The sequence below is a fragment of the Pseudophryne corroboree genome, chromosome 2, assembly GCF_028390025.1.
Source record: "Pseudophryne corroboree isolate aPseCor3 chromosome 2, aPseCor3.hap2, whole genome shotgun sequence".
NCBI lineage: Eukaryota > Metazoa > Chordata > Amphibia > Anura > Myobatrachidae > Pseudophryne > Pseudophryne corroboree.
Window position 1 is genome coordinate 482777892 of NC_086445.1, and position 14609 is coordinate 482792500.

The following is a 14609-nucleotide window of genomic DNA, read 5'->3' on the forward strand; positions in this document are numbered from 1 at the left end:
GGCACATTGCATCATGCCACATGACAATAGCAGTACACATGGAGCCATAAGAAAATCTGTCATTAACAAGCATTAAAAACAACCACTCAGCTTGTAATCTCTTCCTCCATTTCTCCCATGATAGAAGAAAAGGAACGGTCATCAAAAGCAAACAGCAGCTACAATGAAGCAGCACTGAGAGCTCACTTCGCGCTCAGAAAAGATTACTATTGCTCTTCCTCATGATTGGTAGGTCTGGACACTTTAGAGCACATTTCCAAAAGTTAAAAACTATAGAAATGATCCCTGAAAGTATAGTCTTAACCATAACAGCCTAGCATTTTTACTGCTGTGGGAAGGAGAGTCTTTTTAATATAATGGAGATTTTTAAAATGATCTCACAGTTGAACATATCTTGAAGATAGTAAGAAACTATGCTGCCTTTAAAATGTGGACCAACGATGGACTCAGCTTTTCTTATAGAATGTATTCTTCTATGATTGTGCACTCACTTGCTCATCTGCATATTTAAGATACTCTGGCCAACCAGGAAGCACCTCTGAAACAGCCGAGACACAGCTTAAAGCAGCAACAACAGCCTCAGCTAATAACGGACTATGCACACAGAATGTCAGGATCACAAAACCAAACATATGTTATAGAGAAAAACAAAGTCTAAACACGTGCTTTTCTGGCATGGTGACAATTCTGCTTGGTAGATCACTAACGATCATGTTATATTTGCTGTGGGATGGGTGCTTTTGTTTCTGTTCCTCTACTGTTAGTTCATTTTACGCTGGGGGGATGTTCGATGCAACAGAACCTCATATGTAGGCTGGTATTTGAAGAGTAATAAGAGCGATAGATTACATAATATTAATGTAACAAAGATACTACCTTTTATATCTTTCTTTTATGACAAAAATGAGTAAACATGGGGAATAAACACGACAAATGACATACAAACCACCTCCTGCTTGCTTTTGGGTGTAATTTGTAATAAAACCATAAAGATATTCAAATGAACCATGTTAGTTTCACTGCTAGCCTTCATTTGGCATGGATTTCCTCTAAATGGTTTTCATATTAAAAAAAAGGGGGTTCCCCGAAATATGTACTGAAATGTTGCAACTACTCTACCTTACATCACAAATGCTTCCAAAATAATGTGTCCTCTGCTCCCCGGAAGGCTTCCCATCACGCCACAGCAGGTATGGACATCGGAAGCCTGGCATTAATTGGTTGCCGGGCTGATGACATCAAACGCAGCCATGCACATTGAATGATTGCAATGGTGTAACCATCAATTGCTTTACTGTGAACATGTGTAGAATCTTTCAGAGCTTTGTGCAAGCGTGCATTTACCTGAGCTGCGGACACCCCTTTCCGGGTGTCCGCAAATGCACAGAAGTACCTGAACATCGGATTGGCAACCATCGAATCCTCGCAATTTAGTGGAAAAGGGTACTTTGATCGAATTGGAAAGACTGTTGATTGGTAGCCATCGACCTCAAACGTCCATCCCTATGTCTTGTGAGCATGTACATAAATAGGTTGTGAAACAGAGGGTCTAATTCAGAGTTGTACGCAAACGCAGCCGTTTCCATACAACTGTGATGTTTGGTGATCTGTGACTGCGAGATTGCTCGCAGGGCCCCCTAAGCCTCAACATGATTCACATGCTGTGGCCAAAATGGTGTTATCCCACCCCTGTTTTGTAGGCTTGCCGAGGCCAGGGTCTGCGTCCTCCAGTGCAGAATTCCTGGTCTTGGCAGAGTGAAACCCAAGGCCATCCTGAGTAACCTGGTTGCTCAGATGGGCGATGTTCACGCAAGTGATCTAATGGCTGCTACTGCTTGCCGTACAACTTATAATCAGACCTAGAAACTCAGCACTTACACTGGACCAGGGCCATAACTAGGGGTCTGCGATCGGTGCTGCCCTGCAGTCAGTATTGCTGCAGCAGTGCCACCTGGAGTGCCCTTTGGATGCTTCAGGCAGGAGCCCTACAGTACGTACAACAGCTCGAAGCGTCCTCAGGGTGCTTCTGCATCCAAAGAGACAGCATCGGATCAATTGCGTAAACATCAACCGAGCACTCAGGATGGCCAGGCTGTTTGCGCTGCTGGGGCCAGGAAATTTGCATCAGACGATGCAGAGCCTGGCCTCGCCACTCCCAGAAAATAGAGGTACAACTTCCTGTTTTAGTGAAATCTACCCACCCCACACGTCTGCAGACTGTCCATCAGACTTGCGTCACAGAGGACACTGCGTGCGATCACACATGCGCCCACCATCGTAGACGTACATAAACCATTTGCTTTATGTACATCTTTGAATCAAGTCCTGCATACAGAGCAGTGGACATGATGCCGTGACAGAGGGTTGGACTGTCCAGCAGGGGCACAGGGGAAACCCTCGGCGGGCCCCACCTTCTCTTCTAGGGATCAGGTTCCAGATTGTGCACTTGAATGATAGATTACGCACATGTTGCCTTATAGTGCACAGGACTATGGTGTTTTTTCTGCATTACTGTTATTAATCTGGTACATTATTAAGCATGAACAAGCAGTTTTTACTATAAAATGATTAGCCAAGCCTCTGTGGCAGCTGGCCACCCCCCCCCCCCCCCCCCCTCTGGAGACTGTCCACATCCTAAAATACGGTCCCCTACCATTGCAGTTCCCCGGTGGGCCCTTCATGCCCAAGGCAGACACTGCCGCGACAGGAGACTCGGGTGTATGGATGCAGTAGAGGGGGACACTGCCGTGACAGGAGTGCCAGGTGCCTATGTGCAGAGAAGGGGACAATGCCATGAGTCGTGACACTTTTGCTTTTATTTTTTTGTGCTGGAGCTCAGAGCAGAGAGCTGCAGTGTTACATGGAGCACCACCTGCTGGCCATTCATGCAGAACTGCACTTGCCATATAGTGTTAAGAATACTTCCAGTTTGAAGTGACAATCCCCAAATAAGCTTCACTTGAAAATATTTTGAAGATATAAAGCCAGCTCAGTAATAGGGATAAATCACTACTAATGTGCCTGAATTTGCCACACAACAGGAATGGACATCAGAAAGCAATGATCCACAATCATCAATATTTTTTTTGTTCCCTCCAATTGACAGTCCTTTTCAATTTGATTCTGTAGAAGTGGAAACCATCGGCCCCTTTGTTCCGATGGCTTGTTCCTAATGTTTGGTGATGTCACCATGTCCCTTGCAGGGATCCTTTGACATGAGCACATTATCAATGTTTTTGGGCACATTGCATCATGCCACATGACAATAGCAGTACACATGGAGCCATAAGAAAATCTGTCATTAACAAGCATTAAAAACAACCACTCAGCTTGTAATCTCTTCCTCCATTTCTCCCATGATAGAAGAAAAGGAACGGTCATCAAAAGCAAACAGCAGCTACAATGAAGCAGCACTGAGAGCTCACTTCGCGCTCAGAAAAGATTACTATTGCTCTTCCTCATGATTGGTAGGTCTGGACACTTTAGAGCACATTTCCAAAAGTTAAAAACTATAGAAATGATCCCTGAAAGTATAGTCTTAACCATAACAGCCTAGCATTTTTACTGCTGTGGGAAGGAGAGTCTTTTTAATATAATGGAGATTTTTAAAATGATCTCACAGTTGAACATATCTTGAAGATAGTAAGAAACTATGCTGCCTTTAAAATGTGGACCAACGATGGACTCAGCTTTTCTTATAGAATGTATTCTTCTATGATTGTGCACTCACTTGCTCATCTGCATATTTAAGATACTCTGGCCAACCAGGAAGCACCTCTGAAACAGCCGAGACACAGCTTAAAGCAGCAACAACAGCCTCAGCTAATAACGGACTATGCACACAGAATGTCAGGATCACAAAACCAAACATATGTTATAGAGAAAAACAAAGTCTAAACACGTGCTTTTCTGGCATGGTGACAATTCTGCTTGGTAGATCACTAACGATCATGTTATATTTGCTGTGGGATGGGTGCTTTTGTTTCTGTTCCTCTACTGTTAGTTCATTTTACGCTGGGGGGATGTTCGATGCAACAGAACCTCATATGTAGGCTGGTATTTGAAGAGTAATAAGAGCGATAGATTACATAATATTAATGTAACAAAGATACTACCTTTTATATCTTTCTTTTATGACAAAAATGAGTAAACATGGGGAATAAACACGACAAATGACATACAAACCACCTCCTGCTTGCTTTTGGGTGTAATTTGTAATAAAACCATAAAGATATTCAAATGAACCATGTTAGTTTCACTGCTAGCCTTCATTTGGCATGGATTTCCTCTAAATGGTTTTCATATTAAAAAAAAGGGGGTTCCCCGAAATATGTACTGAAATGTTGCAACTACTCTACCTTACATCACAAATGCTTCCAAAATAATGTGTCCTCTGCTCCCCGGAAGGCTTCCCATCACGCCACAGCAGGTATGGACATCGGAAGCCTGGCATTAATTGGTTGCCGGGCTGATGACATCAAACGCAGCCATGCACATTGAATGATTGCAATGGTGTAACCATCAATTGCTTTACTGTGAACATGTGTAGAATCTTTCAGAGCTTTGTGCAAGCGTGCATTTACCTGAGCTGCGGACACCCCTTTCCGGGTGTCCGCAAATGCACAGAAGTACCTGAACATCGGATTGGCAACCATCGAATCCTCGCAATTTAGTGGAAAAGGGTACTTTGATCGAATTGGAAAGACTGTTGATTGGTAGCCATCGACCTCAAACGTCCATCCCTATGTCTTGTGAGCATGTACATAAATAGGTTGTGAAACAGAGGGTCTAATTCAGAGTTGTACGCAAACGCAGCCGTTTCCATACAACTGTGATGTTTGGTGATCTGTGACTGCGAGATTGCTCGCAGGGCCCCCTAAGCCTCAACATGATTCACATGCTGTGGCCAAAATGGTGTTATCCCACCCCTGTTTTGTAGGCTTGCCGAGGCCAGGGTCTGCGTCCTCCAGTGCAGAATTCCTGGTCTTGGCAGAGTGAAACCCAAGGCCATCCTGAGTAACCTGGTTGCTCAGATGGGCGATGTTCACGCAAGTGATCTAATGGCTGCTACTGCTTGCCGTACAACTTATAATCAGACCTAGAAACTCAGCACTTACACTGGACCAGGGCCATAACTAGGGGTCTGCGATCGGTGCTGCCCTGCAGTCAGTATTGCTGCAGCAGTGCCACCTGGAGTGCCCTTTGGATGCTTCAGGCAGGAGCCCTACAGTACGTACAACAGCTCGAAGCGTCCTCAGGGTGCTTCTGCATCCAAAGAGACAGCATCGGATCAATTGCGTAAACATCAACCGAGCACTCAGGATGGCCAGGCTGTTTGCGCTGCTGGGGCCAGGAAATTTGCATCAGACGATGCAGAGCCTGGCCTCGCCACTCCCAGAAAATAGAGGTACAACTTCCTGTTTTAGTGAAATCTACCCACCCCACACGTCTGCAGACTGTCCATCAGACTTGCGTCACAGAGGACACTGCGTGCGATCACACATGCGCCCACCATCGTAGACGTACATAAACCATTTGCTTTATGTACATCTTTGAATCAAGTCCTGCATACAGAGCAGTGGACATGATGCCGTGACAGAGGGTTGGACTGTCCAGCAGGGGCACAGGGGAAACCCTCGGCGGGCCCCACCTTCTCTTCTAGGGATCAGGTTCCAGATTGTGCACTTGAATGATAGATTACGCACATGTTGCCTTATAGTGCACAGGACTATGGTGTTTTTTCTGCATTACTGTTATTAATCTGGTACATTATTAAGCATGAACAAGCAGTTTTTACTATAAAATGATTAGCCAAGCCTCTGTGGCAGCTGGCCACCCCCCCCCCCCCTCTGGAGACTGTCCACATCCTAAAATACGGTCCCCTACCATTGCAGTTCCCCGGTGGGCCCTTCATGCCCAAGGCAGACACTGCCGCGACAGGAGACTCGGGTGTATGGATGCAGTAGAGGGGGACACTGCCGTGACAGGAGTGCCAGGTGCCTATGTGCAGAGAAGGGGACAATGCCATGAGTCGTGACACTTTTGCTTTTATTTTTTTGTGCTGGAGCTCAGAGCAGAGAGCTGCAGTGTTACATGGAGCACCACCTGCTGGCCATTCATGCAGAACTGCACTTGCCATATAGTGTTAAGAATACTTCCAGTTTGAAGTGACAATCCCCAAATAAGCTTCACTTGAAAATATTTTGAAGATATAAAGCCAGCTCAGTAATAGGGATAAATCACTACTAATGTGCCTGAATTTGCCACACAACAGGAATGGACATCAGAAAGCAATGATCCACAATCATCAATATTTTTTTTGTTCCCTCCAATTGACAGTCCTTTTCAATTTGATTCTGTAGAAGTGGAAACCATCGGCCCCTTTGTTCCGATGGCTTGTTCCTAATGTTTGGTGATGTCACCATGTCCCTTGCAGGGATCCTTTGACATGAGCACATTATCAATGTTTTTGGGCACATTGCATCATGCCACATGACAATAGCAGTACACATGGAGCCATAAGAAAATCTGTCATTAACAAGCATTAAAAACAACCACTCAGCTTGTAATCTCTTCCTCCATTTCTCCCATGATAGAAGAAAAGGAACGGTCATCAAAAGCAAACAGCAGCTACAATGAAGCAGCACTGAGAGCTCACTTCGCGCTCAGAAAAGATTACTATTGCTCTTCCTCATGATTGGTAGGTCTGGACACTTTAGAGCACATTTCCAAAAGTTAAAAACTATAGAAATGATCCCTGAAAGTATAGTCTTAACCATAACAGCCTAGCATTTTTACTGCTGTGGGAAGGAGAGTCTTTTTAATATAATGGAGATTTTTAAAATGATCTCACAGTTGAACATATCTTGAAGATAGTAAGAAACTATGCTGCCTTTAAAATGTGGACCAACGATGGACTCAGCTTTTCTTATAGAATGTATTCTTCTATGATTGTGCACTCACTTGCTCATCTGCATATTTAAGATACTCTGGCCAACCAGGAAGCACCTCTGAAACAGCCGAGACACAGCTTAAAGCAGCAACAACAGCCTCAGCTAATAACGGACTATGCACACAGAATGTCAGGATCACAAAACCAAACATATGTTATAGAGAAAAACAAAGTCTAAACACGTGCTTTTCTGGCATGGTGACAATTCTGCTTGGTAGATCACTAACGATCATGTTATATTTGCTGTGGGATGGGTGCTTTTGTTTCTGTTCCTCTACTGTTAGTTCATTTTACGCTGGGGGGATGTTCGATGCAACAGAACCTCATATGTAGGCTGGTATTTGAAGAGTAATAAGAGCGATAGATTACATAATATTAATGTAACAAAGATACTACCTTTTATATCTTTCTTTTATGACAAAAATGAGTAAACATGGGGAATAAACACGACAAATGACATACAAACCACCTCCTGCTTGCTTTTGGGTGTAATTTGTAATAAAACCATAAAGATATTCAAATGAACCATGTTAGTTTCACTGCTAGCCTTCATTTGGCATGGATTTCCTCTAAATGGTTTTCATATTAAAAAAAAGGGGGTTCCCCGAAATATGTACTGAAATGTTGCAACTACTCTACCTTACATCACAAATGCTTCCAAAATAATGTGTCCTCTGCTCCCCGGAAGGCTTCCCATCACGCCACAGCAGGTATGGACATCGGAAGCCTGGCATTAATTGGTTGCCGGGCTGATGACATCAAACGCAGCCATGCACATTGAATGATTGCAATGGTGTAACCATCAATTGCTTTACTGTGAACATGTGTAGAATCTTTCAGAGCTTTGTGCAAGCGTGCATTTACCTGAGCTGCGGACACCCCTTTCCGGGTGTCCGCAAATGCACAGAAGTACCTGAACATCGGATTGGCAACCATCGAATCCTCGCAATTTAGTGGAAAAGGGTACTTTGATCGAATTGGAAAGACTGTTGATTGGTAGCCATCGACCTCAAACGTCCATCCCTATGTCTTGTGAGCATGTACATAAATAGGTTGTGAAACAGAGGGTCTAATTCAGAGTTGTACGCAAACGCAGCCGTTTCCATACAACTGTGATGTTTGGTGATCTGTGACTGCGAGATTGCTCGCAGGGCCCCCTAAGCCTCAACATGATTCACATGCTGTGGCCAAAATGGTGTTATCCCACCCCTGTTTTGTAGGCTTGCCGAGGCCAGGGTCTGCGTCCTCCAGTGCAGAATTCCTGGTCTTGGCAGAGTGAAACCCAAGGCCATCCTGAGTAACCTGGTTGCTCAGATGGGCGATGTTCACGCAAGTGATCTAATGGCTGCTACTGCTTGCCGTACAACTTATAATCAGACCTAGAAACTCAGCACTTACACTGGACCAGGGCCATAACTAGGGGTCTGCGATCGGTGCTGCCCTGCAGTCAGTATTGCTGCAGCAGTGCCACCTGGAGTGCCCTTTGGATGCTTCAGGCAGGAGCCCTACAGTACGTACAACAGCTCGAAGCGTCCTCAGGGTGCTTCTGCATCCAAAGAGACAGCATCGGATCAATTGCGTAAACATCAACCGAGCACTCAGGATGGCCAGGCTGTTTGCGCTGCTGGGGCCAGGAAATTTGCATCAGACGATGCAGAGCCTGGCCTCGCCACTCCCAGAAAATTAAGGTACAACTTCCTGTTTTAGTGAAATCTACCCACCCCACACGTCTGCAGACTGTCCATCAGACTTGCGTCACAGAGGACACTGCGTGCGATCACACATGCGCCCACCATCGTAGACGTACATAAACCATTTGCTTTATGTACATCTTTGAATCAAGTCCTGCATACAGAGCAGTGGACATGATGCCGTGACAGAGGGTTGGACTGTCCAGCAGGGGCACAGGGGAAACCCTCGGCGGGCCCCACCTTCTCTTCTAGGGATCAGGTTCCAGATTGTGCACTTGAATGATAGATTACGCACATGTTGCCTTATAGTGCACAGGACTATGGTGTTTTTTCTGCATTACTGTTATTAATCTGGTACATTATTAAGCATGAACAAGCAGTTTTTACTATAAAATGATTAGCCAAGCCTCTGTGGCAGCTGGCCACCCCCCCCCCCCCCCCCCCCCCCCCCCTCTGGAGACTGTCCACATCCTAAAATACGGTCCCCTACCATTGCAGTTCCCCGGTGGGCCCTTCATGCCCAAGGCAGACACTGCCGCGACAGGAGACTCGGGTGTATGGATGCAGTAGAGGGGGACACTGCCGTGACAGGAGTGCCAGGTGCCTATGTGCAGAGAAGGGGACAATGCCATGAGTCGTGACACTTTTGCTTTTATTTTTTTGTGCTGGAGCTCAGAGCAGAGAGCTGCAGTGTTACATGGAGCACCACCTGCTGGCCATTCATGCAGAACTGCACTTGCCATATAGTGTTAAGAATACTTCCAGTTTGAAGTGACAATCCCCAAATAAGCTTCACTTGAAAATATTTTGAAGATATAAAGCCAGCTCAGTAATAGGGATAAATCACTACTAATGTGCCTGAATTTGCCACACAACAGGAATGGACATCAGAAAGCAATGATCCACAATCATCAATATTTTTTTTGTTCCCTCCAATTGACAGTCCTTTTCAATTTGATTCTGTAGAAGTGGAAACCATCGGCCCCTTTGTTCCGATGGCTTGTTCCTAATGTTTGGTGATGTCACCATGTCCCTTGCAGGGATCCTTTGACATGAGCACATTATCAATGTTTTTGGGCACATTGCATCATGCCACATGACAATAGCAGTACACATGGAGCCATAAGAAAATCTGTCATTAACAAGCATTAAAAACAACCACTCAGCTTGTAATCTCTTCCTCCATTTCTCCCATGATAGAAGAAAAGGAACGGTCATCAAAAGCAAACAGCAGCTACAATGAAGCAGCACTGAGAGCTCACTTCGCGCTCAGAAAAGATTACTATTGCTCTTCCTCATGGTTGGTAGGTCTGGACACTTTAGAGCACATTTCCAAAAGTTAAAAACTATAGAAATGATCCCTGAAAGTATAGTCTTAACCATAACAGCCTAGCATTTTTACTGCTGTGGGAAGGAGAGTCTTTTTAATATAATGGAGATTTTTAAAATGATCTCACAGTTGAACATATCTTGAAGATAGTAAGAAACTATGCTGCCTTTAAAATGTGGACCAACGATGGACTCAGCTTTTCTTACAGAATGTATTCTTCTATGATTGTGCACTCACTTGCTCATCTGCATATTTAAGATACTCTGGCCAACCAGGAAGCACCTCTGAAACAGCCGAGACACAGCTTAAAGCAGCAACAACAGCCTCAGCTAATAACGGACTATGCACACAGAATGTCAGGATCACAAAACCAAACATATGTTATAGAGAAAAACAAAGTCTAAACACGTGCTTTTCTGGCATGGTGACAATTCTGCTTGGTAGATCACTAACGATCATGTTATATTTGCTGTGGGATGGGTGCTTTTGTTTCTGTTCCTCTACTGTTAGTTCATTTTACGCTGGGGGGATGTTCGATGCAACAGAACCTCATATGTAGGCTGGTATTTGAAGAGTAATAAGAGCGATAGATTACATAATATTAATGTAACAAAGATACTACCTTTTATATCTTTCTTTTAAGACAAAAATTAGTAAACATGGGGAATAAACACGACAAATGACATACAAACCACCTCCTGCTTGCTTTTGGGTGTAATTTGTAATAAAACCATAAAGATATTCAAATGAACCATGTTAGTTTCACTGCTAGCCTTCATTTGGCATGGATTTCCTCTAAATGGTTTTAATATTAAAAAAAAGGGGGTTCCCCGAAATATGTACTGAAATGTTGCAACTACTCCACCTTACATCACAAATGCTTCCAAAATAATGTGTCCTCTGCTCCCCGGAAGGCTTCCCATCACGCCACAGCAGGTATGGACATCGGAAGCCTGGCATTAATTGGTTGCCGGGCTGATGACATCAAACGCAGCCATGCACATTGAATGATTGCAATGGTGTAACCATCAATTGCTTTACTGTGAACATGTGTAGAATCTTTCAGAGCTTTGTGCAAGCGTGCATTTACCTGAGCTGCGGACACCCCTTTCCGGGTGTCCGCAAATGCACAGAAGTACCTGAACATCGGATTGGCAACCATCGAATCCTCGCAATTTAGTGGAAAAGGGTACTTTGATCGAATTGGAAAGACTGTTGATTGGTAGCCATCGACCTCAAACGTCCATCCCTATGTCTTGTGAGCATGTACATAAATAGGTTGTGAAACAGAGGGTCTAATTCAGAGTTGTACGCAAACGCAGCCGTTTCCATACAACTGTGATGTTTGGTGATCTGTGACTGCGAGATTGCTCGCAGGGCCCCCTAAGCCTCAACATGGATTCACATGCTGTGGCCAAAATGGTGTTATCCCACCCCTGTTTTGTAGGCTTGCCGAGGCCAGGGTCTGCGTCCTCCAGTGCAGAATTCCTGGTCTTGGCAGAGTGAAACCCCAGGCCATCCTGAGTAACCTGGTTGCTCAGATGGGCGATGTTCACGCAAGTGATCTAATGGCTGCTACTGCTTGCCGTACAACTTATAATCAGACCTAGAAACTCAGCACTTACACTGGACCAGGGCCATAACTAGGGGTCTGCGATCGGTGCTGCCCTGCAGTCAGTATTGCTGCAGCAGTGCCACCTGGAGTGCCCTTTGGATGCTTCAGGCAGGAGCCCTACAGTACGTACAACAGCTCGAAGCGTCCTCAGGGTGCTTCTGCATCCAAAGAGACAGCATCGGATCAATTGCGTAAACATCAACCGAGTACTCAGGATGGCCAGGCTGTTTGCGCTGCTGGGGCCAGGAAATTTGCATCAGACGATGCAGAGCCTGGCCTCGCCACTCCCAGAAAATAGAGGTACAACTTCCTGTTTTAGTGAAATCTACCCACCCCACACGTCTGCAGACTGTCCATCAGACTTGCATCACAGAGGACACTGCGTGCGATCACACATGCGCCCACCATCGTAGACGTACATAAACCATTTGCTTTATGTACATCTTTGAATCAAGTCCTGCATACAGAGCAGTGGACATGATGCCGTGACAGAGGGTTGGACTGTCCAGCAGGGGCACAGGGGAAACCCTCGGCGGGCCCCACCTTCTCTTCTAGGGATCAGGTTCCAGATTGTGCACTTGAATGATAGATTACGCACATGTTGCCTTATAGTGCACAGGACTATGGTGTTTTTTCTGCATTACTGTTATTAATCTGGTACATTATTAAGCATGAACAAGCAGTTTTTACTATAAAATGATTAGCCAAGCCTCTGTGGCAGCTGGCCACCCCCCCCCTCTGGAGACTGTCCACATCCTAAAATACGGTCCCCTACCATTGTAGTTCCCCGGTGGGCCCTTCATGCCCAAGGCAGACACTGCCGCGACAGGAGACTCGGGTGTATGGATGCAGTAGAGGGGGACACTGCCGTGACAGGAGTGCCAGGTGCCTATGTGCAGAGAAGGGGACAATGCCATGAGTCGTGACAGTTTTGCTTTTATTTTTTTGTGCTGGAGCTCAGAGCAGAGAGCTGCAGTGTTACATGGAGCACCACCTGCTGGCCATTCATGCAGAACTGCACTTGCCATATAGTGTTAAGAATACTTCCAGTTTGAAGTGACAATCCCCAAATAAGCTTCACTTGAAAATATTTTGAAGATATAAAGCCAGCTCAGTAATAGGGATAAATCACTACTAATGTGCCTGAATTTGCCACACAACAGGAATGGACATCAGAAAGCAATGATCCACAATCATCAATATTTTTTTTGTTCCCTCCAATTGACAGTCCTTTTCAATTTGATTCTGTAGAAGTGGAAACCATCGGCCCCTTTGTTCCGATGGCTTGTTCCTAATGTTTGGTGATGTCACCATGTCCCTTGCAGGGATCCTTTGACATGAGCACATTATCAATGTTTTTGGGCACATTGCATCATGCCACATGACAATAGCAGTACACATGGAGCCATAAGAAAATCTGTCATTAACAAGCATTAAAAACAACCACTCAGCTTGTAATCTCTTCCTCCATTTCTCCCATGATAGAAGAAAAGGAACGGTCATCAAAAGCAAACAGCAGCTACAATGAAGCAGCACTGAGAGCTCACTTCACGCTCAGAAAAGATTACTATTGCTCTTCCTCATGGTTGGTAGGTCTGGACACTTTAGAGCACATTTCCAAAAGTTAAAACCTATAGAAATGATCCCTGAAAGTATAGTCTTAACCATAACAGCCTAGCATTTTTACTGCTGTGGGAAGGAGAGTCTTTTTAATATAATGGAGATTTTTAAAATGATCTCACAGTTGAACATATCTTGAATATATCAGATAGTAAGAAACTATGCTGCCTTTAAAATGTGGACCAACGATGGACTCAGCTTTTCTTACAGAATGTATTCTTCTATGATTGTGCACTCACTTGCTCATCTGCATATTTAAGATACTCTGGCCAACCAGGAAGCACCTCTGAAACAGCCGAGACACAGCTTAAAGCAGCAACAACAGCCTCAGCTAATAACGGACTATGCACACAGAATGTCAGGATCACAAAACCAAACATATGTTATAGAGAAAAACAAAGTCTAAACACGTGCTTTTCTGGCATGGTGACAATTCTGCTTGGTAGATCACTAACGATCATGTTATATTTGCTGTGGGATGGGTGCTTTTGTTTCTGTTCCTCTACTGTTAGTTCATTTTACGCTGGGGGGATGTTCGATGCAACAGAACCTCATATGTAGGCTGGTATTTGAAGAGTAATAAGAGCGATAGATTACATAATATTAATGTAACAAAGATACTACCTTTTATATCTTTCTTTTATGACAAAAATGAGTAAACATGGGGAATAAACACGACAAATGACATACAAACCACCTCCTGCTTGCTTTTGGGTGTAATTTGTAATAAAACCATAAAGATATTCAAATGAACCATGTTAGTTTCACTGCTAGCCTTCATTTGGCATGGATTTCCTCTAAATGGTTTTCATATTAAAAAAAAGGGGGTTCCCCGAAATATGTACTGAAATGTTGCAACTACTCTACCTTACATCACAAATGCTTCCAAAATAATGTGTCCTCTGCTCCCCGGAAGGCTTCCCATCACGCCACAGCAGGTATGGACATCGGAAGCCTGGCATTAATTGGTTGCCGGGCTGATGACATCAAACGCAGCCATGCACATTGAATGATTGCAATGGTGTAACCATCAATTGCTTTACTGTGAACATGTGTAGAATCTTTCAGAGCTTTGTGCAAGCGTGCATTTACCTGAGCTGCGGACACCCCTTTCCGGGTGTCCGCAAATGCACAGAAGTACCTGAACATCGGATTGGCAACCATCGAATCCTCGCAATTTAGTGGAAAAGGGTACTTTGATCGAATTGGAAAGACTGTTGATTGGTAGCCATCGACCTCAAACGTCCATCCCTATGTCTTGTGAGCATGTACATAAATAGGTTGTGAAACAGAGGGTCTAATTCAGAGTTGTACGCAAACGCAGCCGTTTCCATACAACTGTGATGTTTGGTGATCTGTGACTGCGAGATTGCTCGCAGGGCCCCCTAAGCCTCAACATGA

General features: G+C 44.6%; 5 non-coding genes across 5 annotated transcripts; all 5 read right to left on the reverse strand.

Annotated features, from left to right (window-relative positions):
* Positions 1-81: 81 nt before the first annotated feature.
* Positions 82-301, reverse strand: LOC135052993 (small nucleolar RNA U3). Its single transcript, XR_010242405.1, has one exon. It is a non-coding gene; the product is annotated as a small nucleolar RNA U3 (small nucleolar RNA).
* A 3019-nt stretch (positions 302-3320) lies between these two features.
* On the reverse strand, positions 3321-3540 carry LOC135052994 (small nucleolar RNA U3). The gene has a single exon (XR_010242406.1). It is a non-coding gene; the product is annotated as a small nucleolar RNA U3 (small nucleolar RNA).
* Positions 3541-6553: 3013 nt separating this feature from the next.
* On the reverse strand, positions 6554-6773 carry LOC135052995 (small nucleolar RNA U3). The gene has a single exon (XR_010242407.1). It is a non-coding gene; the product is annotated as a small nucleolar RNA U3 (small nucleolar RNA).
* Positions 6774-9800: 3027 nt separating this feature from the next.
* On the reverse strand, positions 9801-10020 carry LOC135052941 (small nucleolar RNA U3). The gene has a single exon (XR_010242362.1). It is a non-coding gene; the product is annotated as a small nucleolar RNA U3 (small nucleolar RNA).
* A 3010-nt stretch (positions 10021-13030) lies between these two features.
* LOC135052984 (small nucleolar RNA U3) lies at positions 13031-13250 on the reverse strand. The gene has a single exon (XR_010242398.1). It is a non-coding gene; the product is annotated as a small nucleolar RNA U3 (small nucleolar RNA).
* Positions 13251-14609: the final 1359 nt, after the last annotated feature.